At 42.2% G+C, this 18490-nt stretch overlaps 1 protein-coding gene across 6 annotated transcripts in view; it reads right to left on the reverse strand.

Moving 5' to 3' along the window:
* Nucleotides 1–18490, reverse strand: part of LRRC8D (leucine rich repeat containing 8 VRAC subunit D) — a 113230-nt gene that overhangs the window by 49870 nt on the left and 44870 nt on the right. The gene's annotated exons all lie outside the window — the stretch shown is intronic.

An 18490-nucleotide genomic window follows, 5' to 3' on the forward strand; every position in this document is an offset into this window, starting at 1 on the left:
AGGTCTTAGCTTCATGATACCTTCCCTGGAAGCTGCTCTGTTGGGCCGGGCTTTAGCCCCTGACCCTTCTGAGACATCACCTAGGCAGAGGTGTGGATGAACTGTCTCCAGACGGAGGCCCATGAGCAGCTTGCAGAAAGGCGTAAAGTGACCAGGGCCAACTCCATCTCTTAGATCATGGCTAGGGAGTACCCCCTCAGCATGGCCTTGCCACTCTGGGCCAATGCTTCCTCATTTGGTTATCAATCTGGAAATGAAAAGCAGAAGCTAAAAATAAAGTTCAGTGAAACTGTTCAAGGTTAATGGGATGGAAACCACAAAGAATTCATGCCTGAGGGCAAGGCCCGTGGTTCTGGGAGATAGCACATAATCAGCACCTCCAAGAGCTTTGTAACCTCTCCCGGGCCCCTTCTCAGAATTGCTCTCCATGTGTGGCCTGGACCACACAACTCAGCACCCGGTTCCTGCCTCTACCTCATGTGGCTTCAAATTCTTTCTTAAGATGAACTACAGATGCAGCTTCATGTATATAGATCTTATTTACTGGACAGAATGTCCTTAAGGGAAAAAATGGTCTGGGGTCTAAATACAACTCACCACTGTTTGGCTAAGGGGAAAAAAAAAAAAAAAAGGTAGTCAGCATTTATAAATTGAGAGATCGTACATTAAAAACCTGACTCTATTTTTAAAACTGGAGGATCCAGCAGCCTGGGATCCACACACTCCACGGTAACAACAGCGATAGCCGAGCTATCCTCTTTCGGATGGACCACGTGTCTGCCAGTTTACAACAGCCCCTAACCGCTCCTTGTTTTCTGACATGCTTAGCTGCCAGGCCTGGTGAATACCTGAGCTTGGAAACCATATTTACCCAGTCAACTCAAGAGAAAGCCTGAATACCATCCCTGACTTCACTCTTTTCCTCACCCTTATATTTAATCAATAGAAAGTTCTACTGATCCTTTAAACGATTCTGAAACTCTTAATTTTCCAATTCACTCCCTCTGGTAGTCACTCTAATAATCTGTTAATCCCAGTGGGACTAAATTCCATGGATCCTCTACTTTCTCAATGTCACTCAGCTCTTTCCACAGGATTATAAACCCTGCCTTCCACCTCAGTTCCCCCGCCTCTCTTTCCTTCTTCATTCTAGAGATCTGGCAAACCACAGTTCTTGTTCCAAATACAAGTCTCTGCTTGCTTGGCACCTGCACCCAGGTTGCTGAACGTGGCTGGAGAGAAACAGGTAATCCTGCTGACTGACGAGATCTATTTTAAATTCATGACCACTGGATCTCTGGAGGGTTCTTAGTGTAGTCTCAGCAACCCGACCGTCTTTCCCTATTCCATGACTCTTCCTCTCCCCTAGGTGACTATTTCACACATTCTCCTCTCTTTAGACTAATCTCCTTACCCACAGCTGCAATACCCTGTGCTCTGTGTCTCACTGAGAAAACAGAAGCAATGGAAGGAGAACTTCCACACACTCCCATTTCCACCTTTACCAACCTTCCTGCATTTGGACCCACACTCCATCTTCTTCCTTTCTGTTTCCATGGGTAAATGGTCTGCCCTATCTAAAGCAACTCCTGCCCTTGTATTCTAGACCCCAACTTCTCCGACTTCCACACCACCATTCCTCCAGCAACTGTCTCTCTCTCAGGTCACCGATCTTCTACTCACCACTGGGTCAGACCCATCAGCAAAGTGCACGTTGCAATTTTCCCCATTTTAAAAACTGCCCCTTTCACCTCACCTCCTCCTCCAGGTTCTCTTTTACTCCTCTGCTCCCCTTTAAAAGGAAATTCCTCCAGAGATGTCTACATTCATTCCCATCCTCTTTATTTTTTGTTATTCTTTTAAGATTTTATTTTCAAGTAATCTTTATACCCAGCATGGGTTTTGAACTTACAACCCTGAGATCAAGAGTCACATGCTCCACCGACTGAGCCGGCAAGGTGCCCCTTTTCCCATTCTCTTGAAAAGCCATGGAACCAGGCTTTCATCCCTTCCACTCCACCAGAACACTCCACACCAGCTACCCAAGCTCCTCCCTGATCCTTGCATGCGCCAAGCGTTCTTCTGTCTTGGAGCCTTTGCCCAGGCTGGCCCTTCTGCTTGACACACTCTCCCCTGAGCTATCTCCAGATGGCTCCTGCCATCACCTCCTCCAGGCTTCCCTGATCACCACCTTCTCACACATACAGCTTGACAGCGCCTAGCCTCCACCCTGTGTTTTATTTTTCTCCATTGCCCTTATTGACGTGCGACCTATTGTAAATTTATTATTTATTCTTCTCCATCTCTCCCCCTCTCATTGGCTTTCTCATTACTAAGTTTTGAATATGATAATGTGTGTGGGTTTTTTGTTCTATATGACTATGGATGTTCTAAGATCACAGAATACTCCTTGGATTATCATTTGAAGTATATAATTTGCACTCTCTAAGCAGTTTCCTTTCTGTGGGGAGACATGTCTGCAACTCTCGATGGGTGGCTGGGAAGGCTGCTAGGAAGCACTTCAGGTGTGTCATTCGGATAAGGTCAACACTCGTGACTCAGTGCAAGTCTTCAGGCATCCCGATGTGATGGATTACACATAAATTTGCCACTTACTAAGTCACATGAAAGTATGTACTGAGCATAAAACTCTATTCAATCAGATGCTTGTCAACAATATCTTTAACTTCATTTCTTTTTATCCCCCCAAGGTTATTTCTTAATCATTCAAATGCTAAAGTCATTTGGTGGACATAGACATCAAATTTCTTTTTAGCAAGTCACTCAAAGCTGTGGTCAATGTAATATATTCAAACCACTGTTTGGTCAAAATAGTGCCAACATTTCTTCATCTATCATGCAGGGAGGTGGTAAGTAAAACAAGTCTTGTGTTTTGAAAAAAATGATTCCATCTGATGGTTCCGCTGTTATTTTTAATATTAGAAACAGGAGAATAGCCACTTTGGAAACGTCACCTAAGGAAATATGTCAAAACCCGGGAAAAACTATAAGCACGTGCTGATCAGCATTACAGGTTATAGCATTTTGCAGGACAGTGAAGCACTTGATCTTCCCACCATAGTAACACAACGGTATGCCACTAAATGGAAGATTATCTAGTCATATAACAATGATGGTTAAATATTAATAGGAAAAAATGTAGTATCTCAAATGTTCTGCATACAACAACTTTCCATTTTTAGAGACACTGAATGGAAAGAGGTCAAGATGTTTATTATAATAACTATGTGTAGGTACTTTTTTTCTTTTCTCTATTTGCCAAAATTTATGATATTGCTTTTATAATTTATTTTTTTTTTGCTTTTATAATTTAAATGTGTAACTAGATTTTTAAATTAAGGAAACAGACAACTTTGACACATACGTATTAACATGAAAAGGCTCAACTGCACATGTTATTTTGTGAAGCCGGGTCTTGAGACTTGAGTCCACATCCCGTTCCAAGTCTCCACTCATTCCTAACTTCCTCTTTCAATAGTTTCAGACAATCATCTCTACATGGTACGTGGTTTTAATTCCCAACTAGTTTAGATTTCTATAAAAACTTTAAAATATAAACAGAAAAAAATATATACCAAAGGTACACACACCTTAAAATGTTCCCTCTTTCAAGAGACTGAATTATATACAAATACCTATCAATATCACTTTGTGTGTGAAGAGTCCAAAGAAGAGCTATTTCTTTTACAGCCCATGTTTTTATTTATTTTTTTAAAGATGTTATTTATTTACTTGACAGAGAGAAAGTGAGAGAGCACAAGCAGGGGGAGGGGCAGAGGCAGAGGGAGAAGCAGGCTCCCTGCCGAGCAGAGAGCCCGATGCCGGACTGGATCCTGGGACTCCAGATTCATGACCTGAGCCGAAGGCAGTCGCTTAACCGACTGGGCCACCCAGGTGCCCCCCAGCCCATGTTTTTAATCATAAAGGATTGATGTACTCATTTTGTAGGTGCAAAGACTGAGAGACAGAGTAAGTGTTCATTGTCTCACTAAAATTCCCACAGTGTATCCAGAATTTTAGACAAGAAATTGGAATAATTTGGAATTTGGAATAAACTAACTTAAATTCAACCATTTATTCAACAAAATTCACGTGTTGCTAATGTAAGATGCCTAGAGCTATACAGAAATGTATAAATACATAGCTTTAATCCTAGGGAGCTTGTGGTCTGGAAGCAGTGGCAAGATATGTTCACCTGCGAATATCACCAGGTGACTCAAATGGTGATGTGACTCATATTATTCACCTGTGTGTCTTCACCACCGGGCAGAGTTTGTGACACGTATCAGATACTCAATAAATGTTGAACAGATAATTGAATTAAAAATGTTACAAGATATAAAAAGCAATAAAGAAAGGAGAAATTAGTTTGGACTAGGGGGATGAGAAATAGAAATGGAGCTAGAAATGAGAAGAAGCCAAAGACAAGCAGGAGAGAGAGATTCATGTTGGAATAGTTGGAACCAGTAGGTAAGAACCTGTTCTTCATTCTGCAGAAGATGAAATGCCACTGCAGATCTCTGAACCAGGCAATGAAGTGACATATGTTATACTTGAAAAAATTACTCTGACACTCTACATTTAGGAGAGCAAGTATAGAAATTGGTTCAGAGACTCTTGTAATAGTCCACGTAAGAAGAAATAGGTGTAAGCCCAAGAGGTTGAAAGGGGATAGAAAGGAAATATATTTAGGGGTCTGACTGGCTGGTCAAGAGCTGCTGCTTTAAATCCCATTTTCTGATTTAGATTCTACTGATATTTTATTGAGTCCTTCATAGATATGTATATATGACACCAAGCCTGGACCTGCCACATACTTGTGGAACAGTATTATTGCCCCTCACATTATGGATGGAGAGACAAATTCTCTGCAGCACACTCAGCAAGAAAGAGGTGGGGGACAAAGAAAAACCAACAAGCCCAGGTCTTCTGGGTATTCCTTCTGGTCATGACAAATGTTCAACCTAATGAGATCTCTCTGTATTACAGTCTAGAACTGAAATCTAAAGCTCATCATTTCAACGCCAATATATTTTGCAGGAAACACTTTGCTTGTGACAGTCCTAGAAGTGACTCTAGAAAGTCAACTTTTTCATTTGGATTAGATAATCTGCCTCCAGTATACCTTTCCCCTGTCTTATCCAGTTCTCTGTCTCCACAAACCCTGTATTCAGCCACATCAGACTCCCAACATTCCTTTCCTCACATATCCTGACCACATTCTCTTTTACACAACCAATTTTCTGATCTGTACAATGAAGATGACAGAGCCAAACCTCACAGAGACACACAAAGCACACATAAAAAGGTCCCACACATAGCAGATACCAAAATATATGTGAATTATTATACCTGCCCCTCCAACCTTGTCTTTTAAAGTTCAGTCCCCATCGACTCCTTGCGTTGAAATTTTCTCCTTGGAAGAATTATATGGCTCCCTCTTTGCTCTTTTTGCAATTTGATTTTAATATTTTTTATAGTCTCCTTTATGTTCTGGCTAAAAAGCACATGTCTATTTCTCTAATTAGAACACTAAGGCACTATCTTATTTATAATTTTATCCTCCATGAGGCTGGCATAGTGTGAAGGGTACAGTAGGTCCCAAATAAATAATTGCTGAATTTATCCATGTATACACTAATTAGTAAGTTGCTAATTAATCTTAAAATGAATTTGTAGGGAAGATGATTATACAACACACATCATTAGAACAAATGTATCTACTAGAGCGTCACATTTAGTAAGTCAGTCTCACAATTTAGCAAGAAATAATTCCTTTTATACAACACTTTAAGGTAACATCACAGATTTAATTGGAAAATATTTACTTGTATTATAGTATCTTTGGCGGGTACAATATCACAGCAAACAACATCATCTCATCCAGCTTGCTGTCCATTCCCACATCCCTCACAGAATGGTCTGATTGAGCACATCCAAGGGCTGTTAACAGCAGTTTGCTGGCCAGTTCCCGTGCTTAACAAATGTTTCCTTATACTGAGCTTAAGTCAGCCTGCTCAGAACTTCTACTTATTAATTCTAGCTCTGCAATTTACATTAATAAGGTTTCTACCCCAAGGAAATTTATAACTGAAGGCACAGTCCTCCAAACTGCAAATTGCCTCCCCTCTCTACAGTTCAAATAAAAAGAGAGGAAAAATATTGAATTTATAGCAGGAGAAAAGTTTTTATTGCTTACTCTCTTTCAACCTGAACTGATACAAATGGGTGTCAAAGGGCTATAGAGAAATGTGCTAGAAGAGCTGTAGGTAAAGTCCAGCAGGCAAAAGGGGTGGGGTGATATGGGGCAGGGAGGGGCACAGAAGTGCCCGCAAAAACAGAGCCTGCAAGTCAACCAGCCCTGCTTACTGGGCAGCCTCATCCCTCAGGGGCCACATCACATCAGAGACCTCAATACTTCCATATCCTCCCTCCCTAAGATGGCTAAAGTGTCAGGCTGCCCATGATTTTGAGCTGGAGGATACAAATAGTTGACTATTTTTTCACTCTTTCTGCTCTGTGCAAAATGAGCCCATGAAAACTTTCAGCAGGTTCAATGTATCTCTGATACACTCAAGCACAATCTAGAATTTGAAAGCAGAAAACCAACAGGACACCACGACCTAAAGGATGGGATCACTACTTGCACAATGAAACAGTGCCTGCCATCTGGGCAAGGGTTTCTCCTTATATTATTTGCTTATCGAGGAGTGTTGCAACATGGTCTTACAGATCAAAAAGGCAGCCTTGGAGAGCAACTGCTGAGCACATAATATCTGCTGAACACTGTTGTTCCAGCCTTGGAGAACAGATCTAAGGACTGAAAAGTACTGTTATATCATTGCTATCTCAGAAAGCTTAAAAGTAGATTTCCAAGAGGCCGCCTTCACTGGCTTCTGGGAAGTCTTTAAAAGTGGTATTGTTTAGCCATGGCAAGTATATACACTGGATTATTAGTAGGTAATACTGAAGATGAGAAAGTTATCAAACTGTCAATTTAAAAAACCCCACAGTGATTTTATTCTGAAATTTTTTTCACTTTTCTACTACTATTATCATTTACACAAACAATTGCCAACTACCCGCCTCCCCATGATGTTCCTGCCGGGCCCGCTCACACTTCTGTAACAGGGAAGACATTAAACTTACTCATGTTAGGAGATTCTGACATGTTTCCAGATAAAATAGAAACATACTTCCTTATTTCTTCAGCTTAGGAATAAGCACTGACACTAAGAAATATTCTGCTTCTAATTAAATATACCTAATTTATTTGTGAAGAGTCTCTGCAAAATAATCTGGCCACCTATCAATGTTTACAGTGACCCATCAGTAAAACTCAGACAATAACCTTGCCACAAATGTCACCTGCTGGACCCACCCGGGTTAACCTTAATGAACCTACATGGAAGGATATGAAGCATAGCTGGTCTCCAAATTAGAAACAGATTACATTAGCCAGATTAGTGTACAAATTACCCTGAAATTCAGAATCCACTTTCCTTAAAAAAAAAAAAAAAAAAAAAAGGAGGGGGAAATAATAAGGATTACTTTCCTAAACTAGGCCACAAAAAACTTATGAAATAACAATAAAGGGCAACAAATACTTATAAAGTGTTTACCATGTGCAAGACACCGCTTACGCAGTCAAAGTTCATAGCAATCTTACAAGGTAGGTACTATTAGTATCTCTTTTACAGATGAAAAAACTGATGCAGAGAGAAGCTAAGTAACTTGACCAAGGCCAGAAAGCTGGTAAGAGACAGAGGGGGATCCAGACACAAGTAGCTCTATGCATTTATTTGTTTTATTTAAAGAATCTATTTATTTGAGAAGAAAAGAGAGCATGAGAGGGAGCATGAGCGGGGCTGGAGGCGGGGGGGCGGGGGGAGTGTGAGGGAGAAGCAGGCTTCCCGCTGGGCAAGGAGCCCGATGTGGGGCTCGATCCCAGGACCCTGGGAGCACGACCTGAGCCGAAGGCAGACGCTTAACCGAATGAGCTACCCAGGCACTTCTAAATTTAAATTAATTTTTAAAATTGAATTGAAACTAGATAAAATAAAAATTTCAGTTACTCAGGCACATTCCTCACTCTTCAAGTGTTCAATACCCAAACTGCAAGTGTCACTGGCTAGCAGACTAAGGAGAGCAGACAGAAATATTTCCACCCTTACAGAAAGTTCTACTGGATAGCTCAACTGCCCGACAAAGTTTTTCTGGAAAGGGCCAAATAGTAAATATTTTAGGCTTTGTGGGCTGCACGGTCTTTGAGGCAATTACTCACCTCTGCCACTGTAGTGTAGAGCAGACAGAAACAAGACAGAAAGGATGAATGTGGCTATGTTCCAAAAACACAGGCCACAGCTTCCTATCCCTTATTCTAGAGGACTGTTGAGCTTTCCCGTAGATTTGCCCTTAAGGTTTGGTCTCCCACCATCCTGCAACTTCTCTTAACAGAGAGAAAAATTACAGTTGGATTACAGGATCCCCTGCACTCTGTGGAGAGGAACCTGGGTCATAGAACTCTTTATTTCATCTCTTTTCCCTCACAAGGGCAAGGACACATCTTCTGACCTGGTAGCTTTTTTTTTTTTTTTTTAAGATTTTTATTTATTTATGAGAGACAGAGAGCATGAACGGGGTAGGGGGGCAGACAGAGAGACAAGCAGACTCTCTGCTGAGCAGAGAGCCCGATGCGGGGCTCGATCCCAGGACCCCGGGATCATGACCTGTGCCGAAGGCAGACGCTTAACCAACTGAGCCACCCAGTTGCCCCTGACCCAGTAGCTCTTAAGCAGCCTAAAATACAGATCTGGGGGCCCCATGTGCCCAGACGGACTTAGTGGGTCTGAGGTGGAGCTGAGGAAGCTGTATGTTAAATGAGCCGCACGGTGGTGTTACTCCTGGTGCTCTGTCCACCACAGCATGAAAACCGCTGCCAGCCTTTTAAACACTGGGTGGGAGAAGAGATGGAGAGTTAGGTGGTAAGTTCCCCTCTAGAACTAGGTGTAATCCCCAAACCGGGGAGAGAAGCTAGGAGGACTTATCCCCGGCAGGCCCAGGAAAGTCCAAGTGTCAACTGAGGAGAGGAGGCAACAAACCAGGCTCCCAGTGGGCCAGCAGGCAAGAGCTCTGGGTGGAAGGAAGCCTGGGCAGAGTGGAGTCGGCCTGGCAGGGGTGGCAGGGGACAAAGACTCTTTCCCGTAGGACCTCAGGAGTGGACATGCGTCCTAGCATGCGGACTCCCACCCTGTCTGCTGTTCCTGGAGCCCAGGAGCAGCCCAAAGAATCTCCGAGAAGTCCTTCTGTCTTTATCTTTTTTCTTTATAAATGGATTCGTTCATTATTAGCTGTGACCTGTGCAAGTCCCTCAATATCTTGGTGCCTCAGTTTCCTCCTAAAATGAAACAAAGTATATAGAGGGTTTGTGAAAATCAAAATCAATGAGTAGGTGCAATGGGCTTAGAAAAGTGGCTCAGGGTAAGTGTTCCAGAGACGTCTGTTAAATAAAAAATGCCACTTACCATTTAATAATCACCTCCTACCAGTCAGGTACAGTGTTAGATGCAAAGATACAGAAATAAAGAGAGCCTCGGGGGGGGGGGGGGGGGGAAAAAAAAAAAAAAAGGGGGAGGGGGGGGGGGGGGGGGGGGGGGGGACAGAAATTGAAACACTGTTGGAAATGCTAGGTGTATAAATAAGGGAGTGCGGTGAGAACACAAAGGATACAATTCTAGAGAAGTGTTGCCCTGCAATGTGCATATGTACACCGAAAAATGGTTAAAATGGTAAGTTTTATGTTATGTGCTTTTTACCACAATAAAAAAAAAATCACAAATGAAAACAAGAGGGAGGGCGTGAGGAGAAAGGGGAAGAAAAGCTGATCGGGGTAATTTGGGACTGGACAGAAGACAGAAGCAGGAGGTTTGCACAGGGATGTAAGGGAAGACCCAGTTCCTAAACAGCAGACTAGATTCCCACATAGGCTGTGGACGGAGCTCAGAGGTGCCACGTGGGAAGGACAGGAGTTAGGCTAGTTGTCTGAGACAGTGGTTAGTCTGTTCATTATTAAATCTCCAGTAATTACAAAAAAACAAAATATAAAAACCCCCAATAAACCCTGAATATCATTTACTGGGACTCAATATTATCAATCAGAAAACAGGGGCTTTTTATTTTTTTTAAAGGAAATTCACTATTTGACTCTCATGTTATAAACTAGTCTTCTTGATTCCATGATATGATGTTCCAGGAAGACTCTTTAGTAATGACTTCCATTGTGGATTTATGTGGTTGGTGTTTTGTGATATGTGGTATTATCTTCCTAGATAAGGATTTGTCATCTTATTGAAAACTAAAAATTGTATCGCTATTCTAAAAAACAAGTACACAAGGGGCACTTGGGTGGCTCAGTCGGTTAAGCATCTGCCTTTGGCTCAGGTCGGGGTCCTGGGATCGAGCCCCACATTGGTCTCCCTGCTAGATGGGCAGCCTGCTTCTTCTTCTCCCTCTGACCCCCCCAACTCGTGCTCACGCTCTCTCTCTCTCAAATAAGTAAAAAAACCTTTAAAAAAAAAAAGAATCAAAAAACAAATACACAAAAAACAACAAAAACCCAAATGGAGAGTGTTTTTGTAGCCCAGAAGCCCCTGGGTGAGGGATCAGCTCACCACCCTGCATCCTCCTCCTGTCTCCTCTGCTCCACCCGCACTGCTCACCCTCAGCCACACAGCTGCCAGAAGGCTATTGTACTTATGTTTTCTCTGCCTGGAATGTCTGTCCTCCTGATACCCTATCTGGCAAGGTACCTTCACTTCCTTCAGGTCTCTGCTCCTGTCTACTAACACCTCCTTCTCCCACTGCTCTCTCTCCTATCCTGCTTGATTTTTTTATTAACACTTACTACAGGACAGATAATGCTTATCAGCCCCACCCACTTCATGGTCTCCTTGAAGATAAGGACTCTGTTAAGTTCACTACTGCATCTCTAGCTTCTCAAACAGTGCCTGGTGTATTGTAAATGATCAAAACCTATTTCTGACATGAAATAAAGTGTAGATGAAGAACATTTCACAAATCCTTATTATATTATGGGGTTTTGTAAAGGCTTGGTAGTCAAATATTTTGGAGCCCCTCACTTTTAATCACATGCATATTTTAAAACTTATAATCTAGTAAACCCTCCCATGTTAAAAAACAAAACAAAACAAAACCCAAACAGCAAGAACTGACCATAAAAAGGACATTTGTATTTTGAGCAAGTCTGAAGATTGTACTTGGTCATTTAACATATAAAACAACATTAGTTATAGCTTCACTCAGGTCTCTTATTTATCCCTATAATGTTCTTAAGGGGTAAGGATGGGATAGGTTATTTCCCCCACTTAATAATGAGAAAATAGGCCAGAGAGGTTTCCTTGTCCACACACACCCAGATCAGCAACAAAGCTGGAAACATGGACACACTTCCTCTCTCACAAGTTTACTGAATCATTAGGGCCACATGATTCCAATTCCACTTACAAGATAGTCCTATTATAGAAACTGCTGAAATGACAGTCATGACAGTCTTAGAACTGAGAATTAAATGGCTATATGAATAAACATTCTCCTCACCAATTCAGCCAGCTTCCTCCTCTACAAGTCAAATTAAGCATACTTTGCATACTTGGCCATTGCTAGATTCTCCTGGCATTCCCATGTCAATACACACTGAGTAGAGAGGAAGGCAGGACCCACCGACAAATGGCAACATGTGACCCCAATCCTTAGTGAATTTTTTTTAGGTGATAAAGTCATTGCAGTATAACAACGATCCTCATTACTCCTGAAATAATGAGAAACATCCAAGTATAATATCTCTCATTAAAAAAACAGCTTCACAGTTGAAGGAACAATGAAGGAAAACAGATTCATCACTTAGGGGTCATAGAATCCAACTCTATCTTGTTACAGCTGAGAAAATGGCGACCCAAATAAGCTAAAAGATTTGTGGAAAGCCACACAACTAGTTTTTGCAAGAGCCAGAGCTAAAACCCTGGCCTCCTGCCTCCTAATTCAGAGTTTTACACTTACAAACTTGATAATCCACATGAACTGGGATCTTTTCCTCCTAATTTTTCCCCTTTGTTTTTGGTTTTGTATAGAGGAAAATTAGTCATTAAACAAAGTACCCACAGACCTTTTGATCGTTAAATGCTCCATAAATATTTGAATGAACTGAACCGAATCTGGACATGACTTATCCCCATAAGCAGAATGCTTAATACTTAAGACTATCCCATTTGTGATTTTTGGTTTCCATAGTGATACATAACATTTACTGCTACATGTGGTCTGGCTCACATCTATGAACAAGCACTTCCTGATGAATGGCAACTCCCACAAGATATAATTTCCCAAATATTTTAGACAGCTGATGAAGAAAAAGCATTCTCCATAGAAAACATTAATAACCTATTAGGTCATTCAGCATTGAAGGGCACTCTAAGTTTGCCATGATAGAGCTGATATTCTGCCCCTATAAATCTGTTTGAGGCACATAAGGGTAGACACTGGGGCTGCATTAACCAACTTAACGGAGAGGATTATAAAATTTAGGATTGTAAGAACCATGCCACATATAAATTTGATTCAATAGTCTAAATCAAGATCATTTCCAATCCTACACAATGACAAGGATGTATTTCGCATTTTAATTCTTCAATGATTAGTGTTAGCTTTATAGAGGGTCCTATTTTATAGGATAGTGAGTGCCCTCCTCTACTGTATCCAGCAAATCTGCAACATAACGATGCTGTCACTTCATTCTGGCCATAAACATGGAGCACTGTACAAAGGAGAAGCCGCGGAAAAGAGCCATGAGCTTCAATAGCTGCCTGGTCCTTCGCTGCCTCCAGCTGCTTGCTGGGAGCGGGGGAGTGGGGAGGGTCATTCAGTGTTTCTGTAAGAAAGAAACTTATCAAAAATGTTCAAGGTTAGGTCACTGAAAATACAAGAGGAACCTAAGGAGGGTATATACGAAATGATATATTTATTTATTTTTAAGATTTTATTTACTTGACAGAGAGAGAGAGAACACAAGTAGGCAAAGCAGCAGGCAGAGGGAGAGGGAGAAGCAGGCTCCCCGCGGAGCAGGGAGCCCGACGTGGGGCTCGATCCCAGGACCCTGGGATCATGACCCGAGCCAAAGGCAGATACTTCACCGACTGAGCCACCCAGTCGCCCCTGAAATGATATATTTAGAAATACATACTATTTTTTCTCCTAGCATCCTCTTCCCAGAAAGCTGTCACACAGAAACTGGTTTTGATCTCTTTCCTATTTTGCAACTTTGTGTTGACAGCATTGAAGGGTTGTTCAGTGAGAGGGAAGGGGTCAAATATTTTTCAAAAAGGACAGGTTGAGTTAGTATCTTGATGTTCCCTGGATCTCTATCTCTCCCCTGTATGATTACAGAAGCCTGTACACATTGTTTCTAAGAACATTTCAACAAAATTGCCTTTAGTGAGAACAAGACAACTGTTCACAGTCTGGACAGAATAAGTAAGTCGTTTGTACTAGAAGCCTGGCTGTAATATGGCTTTAAAACTCCATCTTAAGATGGAGTCATAAACTTTTCCCACCTAAAATTTCCAAGATTCTATCCCAATTTTGACTCCAAGTAATCCTCTCCCAAACTTGTGGAAATTAAACAAAATATTGTTAATTAAGAGTTAAATCTCTTAAAAACAGTCATTCATGCAAGCTTTGAACAAACATCACAACCACTTATCATATACCGGGCACCGCACGGAGGGCAAGTGGGCAGGCCATAGGGGTAGCACTTGCACCTCAGAGGGGTGGGGTGAAGCTGGGGAACGGAACAAACACACCCCAACGTTGACGTCAGGGAAATGCAGTTGTATTAAGTCAGCAGACAGAACCCACAGCAAAGTGGCAATGGTGAAATACAGATACTGCTTGGTTTCTCCAAAGGACAGCATAGAGGCTGCCCTTCAACATCAACAGGCTAGATTTTTCACAACTGCTATCCTTATGGTAATTCTCTTGGAGATGTGGAATGAAGAAAACAGAAGTTGGGGGAAGCAGAACAGACTGCTAATATCTTCGTACAGAGTATGATTGGGCTGGTTCTTGTCTGGCTTGCTCCGTAACAAACAGCCGAACCAAGTCCTGATCACTATAGTGGAAGAACCCCCATAGAGAGTAAGGAAAGCATGGCTGCCTCCGCTCCCCGCACCCACCCCTCAACGGGGCGGTTTCAGACTTCGGGTCTCAGCAGTGAGTGGTGTGGCATCTCTGGAAGCTGCTAGGAGAACACTGTCTACGTTCCACTTCCAGATAATAAGGCTGTCTATCACACACCCGTAGGCAGCTCATTTAGATGAGCACTTACCCTGAAAGCACCATGTAGTTAGCTCCACGCTAGTTTCTGTCAGTGGATAATTACATGTAAACTATAGTACTTGCCTCAATAAACAAACAAACTACAGTACTTGTCCCAAAAGAACTTGCATTTAAGTTGGAGACAGAATATATTCTCAGGAAAGCCATATTCCAAATTCTAAATTTGAAAGTCTGCAAGATACTGCTAGGTAGTGAGGAAGAAATCATTAAGGGACTGAGCTCCATATACCAGGTTAAGAGAAATAGGCCACATGGTGGTAAAAGCCATAGGTGCCCAAAGGAAAAATCGGAGAAATATAAGGTAGCGCTTGAAAGCAAACCATCAAAAATAAAGACAACAAAATAAAAGTACACACATACGAAACCACCTCACAATATTTTCAATGGAGTTTTACTGCGGAAAAGAGTCACTGAAGGTACTGAAATAAATCGGTCTACCAGCTGTACCAAACCAAACTAGATACTATAGGTCACCAACATTTTCCAACTGCAAATCACCAGGACGTTTTATAATGAAGTTGACTGACATAAATCATTAACTCCTGAGATGATACTTAAGGCATCTTTGTTAGTATTCCTGTAAGCAACAGAAACAAGCGTTAATGAAAAAAGCAGAACTCTGCGGCTATCGGAGACCTAAGAGTAATTATGCCCTATGTATATTAATGTAAATGCAAACAGTCTAAGAACTCTTAAGCTTTCAATTCTGTTCAAATATATTTTAAGTCTATGAGTAAACATACTTCTTAGGAGGGGTAAGAGGATATCTCTTGAATATTTGAACCCTGAGACCGTTATGTACAGGTACTCAGAAAAAAAAGCACTTCTGTACGTTTTTAATTAATCATTAATGAGGCTCCAAATACCAATTCAACCTCAGGCAATCATCTACTCACTTTCTTTAACAAAGTACAAACTAGAAACTATGTTACACTGTACTACCCATGAGACTAGGACATTTAACCCTAGATATGCATAAGATAACTTGATCCTGTAAACATAAGACAGCAGCAAGAAAAGGCCAAAGATATTCATCATGCTGCCAGGGGTCTGTACCTTCTAGCAGTGGCAAATGAACTTTTCTTCACTAGCATTTTATCTGTAAACAACTTACATAACTTTGCAACCGTGAGGCCTGAATGAAACAACAGAGGAAGTAACTTCATCATCCACCACTCAATGCTGTATTACTAAGTATCTCCTCTCGGAAACAGATCTGAAGTAGAATTAGTAAAAGCTCAACTGTGTGCCCAAATGGAAGGTATGGAGGGTCCTACAGACATGATCTAAATGTAATACACTTCCCAGAAGAACAAAATGTTGACACCACTACTCGCTTACTTCGAAATTACCAAACTGGACCCGTTGTCACCGAGCTGAATCGGGCGGGGGGCGCAGTCCCACGTGGGCACCGCGGCCTGCAGTGTCTGCCGCCCAACTAGAGCTCAGTCGTGAGGAATCTTACAGGCAAGGATGGGTCGGCTGCTGGAAGCTGGAACCGTGAAAGCACCTGCACCACAGACTGGATTCCCTTGGGGAGCGGCAGAATGAAAAATGTCTCTCATCTCCTGACAAAATGAGTTTCCTCTCTAAATGCTCCCCCTTAAAAGAAAATTTTGAAAAATCGTAGGAAAACTGTGGTCAAAGTACTAAGAGTTTAAACCCTTTTCTTGCCTTATACAACCACCTGAGGCCAAGAGAAACTTTAGTGTTCCATCAATTTTCTAGAAAAACCAAAAAGGCAAGGAAACACAATTTAACTTCTTTTATCTTCTAATTAAGTTGACCAAAGCACCCAAGCTCAAGAGAGCCACTAAGGTTCTCAGTCCATCAGAGCAGAGCCTTGAACCTAGGTCCACCACTGGCTTTGGTAGCCCTCACCCCACCTCTTCCCCAATCCTACAACTCTGCAGCCATATAGCACCTTCCCCACGTCCCCCAGCTAGAATTGTTGAAGCCATCTTCAAGTCAACTCTCTGTCAACTCTTGTATCTAGAAGGTTGCTAAGCCCTAATGGTTTCAGCTTAGAAATCGTTCACCCTGTGAACCCCTCCCCACTGCCTAAATCTAGGCTTTAACCCCAGGTGGACTCCCTGCCACCCATCTCTACCTACAGCAGCTTATTTTCCTTAGAAAAGAAAAAGGAAATCTAACTGTAACTTTCCCCTGCTGGTTCTGGGATCAAGTCCAACCTTTGCAGGTGTGCACAAGCTGCAATGACCACTTCAGGTGCCCCATGGACACACACCCTGTGAGGTTCCTGCCGCACTCATCTGTACCTGCAGTGAGCAGACCAAGAGAGCAATGACAGAATCGCCATCAAAATAATACTCTGGTGATATTTATAGAAAGTTCCTGCCCTACACCTTTCCCCAATTTCTGTTGCAAAGACTCAGAGAGGTAAGGAAGACTTTTTTGTACTGAGTACAGTGGCTGAGAGCGTGGGCTGGAAGCCTGAAATCCTCCTGGCCTGCCTCTTTAGAGCTGGTGTGATCCTGGGCAAGTTACTTAATCTTGCTGAGCCTAACTCTCCTTTTCTGTAATATGGGACTAAGAGGAGGACTGACCTCACCTCAAGCGCTGCGGCAATGAAATGACACAGGCAGTGTATGCTGCTGAGCACAGTGCCTGGTACACAGCTGCAGCTCCGCACCTAGCCCCACAACCACGGGGGTTGCTCTGCTTTCTACGGGGAGGAATGAAGTGAGGTATACTTACCTAAATAAACCTCACCGGCATCATGGAATTCACAAATACCCTTCAAGCGCATGCAGTGGTGTGTGCAGTAGTCGTGGACGAGATGGGGCAAATATTTTTGAAGAAATCTGTGTGATCTGAGGGGGCCTGTCAGCTTTTAAGAACTTAATCTAGGGATGTTTTATTTTGCAACCCCAACCCCATTTTATTTATTTTTTTTAAAGATTTTATTTACTTGACAGAGAGAGACATAGCAAGAGAGGGAACACAAGCAGGGAGAGTGGGAGAGGGAGAAGCAGGCTCCCTGCTGAGCAGGGAGCCCAATGCAGGGCTCGATCCCAGGACCCTGGGACCATGACCTGAGCCGAAGGCAGATGCTTAACAACTGAGCCACCCAGGCCTCCCCCACCCCAACCCCTTTTTAAATGATGTAAAGTTCCCTGCAGGGGATCAACAGTTTCTAATTCTTACTTTTTTATGATTCTACACTCTTTTGATTTGTCTGCTCCATTATGTCTTCTTCAAAACCAAGAATAAATACTTTGTGCCAGACACCAAAGAAGGTACTGGGAAATATAAAGATGGCTTTTGTATTTTCCCACCATTTGAAGGCCATTCTGTGGCTTGGTTGGGCTGGTAATTTAGCACCCTGAAAAGAAAACTCTTAGATCTGGGCCCATCTTCCACCTTCTCCGGCTTCCTTTGCTTATCACAGGCAAGCTTTCCATTTGATAGGTTCCTGAAGATGACAGACTGTTCAACTGCTTCCAGTTAAATTCTAACCTGCCAATTGTCAGTCCTTACAGTGAGGACAGTTATTTTCTCTCAATGTTCCAATCCCTGAAAATCACAGGGTCATAATTTGGGTCATAATTTGTTTCTTCTGAGAATTCCCAAAGGGTACATTTCTTATGTGTATTAGAATTCCTGAGAGCCTAGGAAATCTTCATTTTTTTAAAACAAGATTTTATTTATTATTTGACAGAGAGAGAGCACAAGCAGGAGGAGTGGGAGAGGGAGAAGCAGGCTCCCTGCTAATGCGGGGCTTGATCCCCAGGATTTGGGATCATGACCTGAGCCAAAGGCAGACACTTAACGTACTGAGCCACCCTGGTGCCCCGGAAATCTTCATTTTAAGGGAAAAAAATTTTAATTAAATATCTTTACGTGAAAAGATGCTCTACATCATTAGTCACTAGAGAAATGTAAATCACAATGATCCACCATTTCAGCCCTACTAAGATGGCTACAATCAGAAAGACAGATAATGACAAGTGTTGGCCAGAATGTGGTGAAACTAAAACCTTCATACATTGCTGGTGGGAATGCAAAATGATACAGCTGCTTCTTAAAGTCTGGCAGT

The sequence above is a fragment of the Phoca vitulina genome, unplaced genomic scaffold (assembly GCF_004348235.1).
Source record: "Phoca vitulina isolate PV1807 unplaced genomic scaffold, GSC_HSeal_1.0 scaffold2, whole genome shotgun sequence".
In the NCBI taxonomy this organism is placed as follows: Eukaryota; Metazoa; Chordata; class Mammalia; order Carnivora; family Phocidae; genus Phoca; species Phoca vitulina.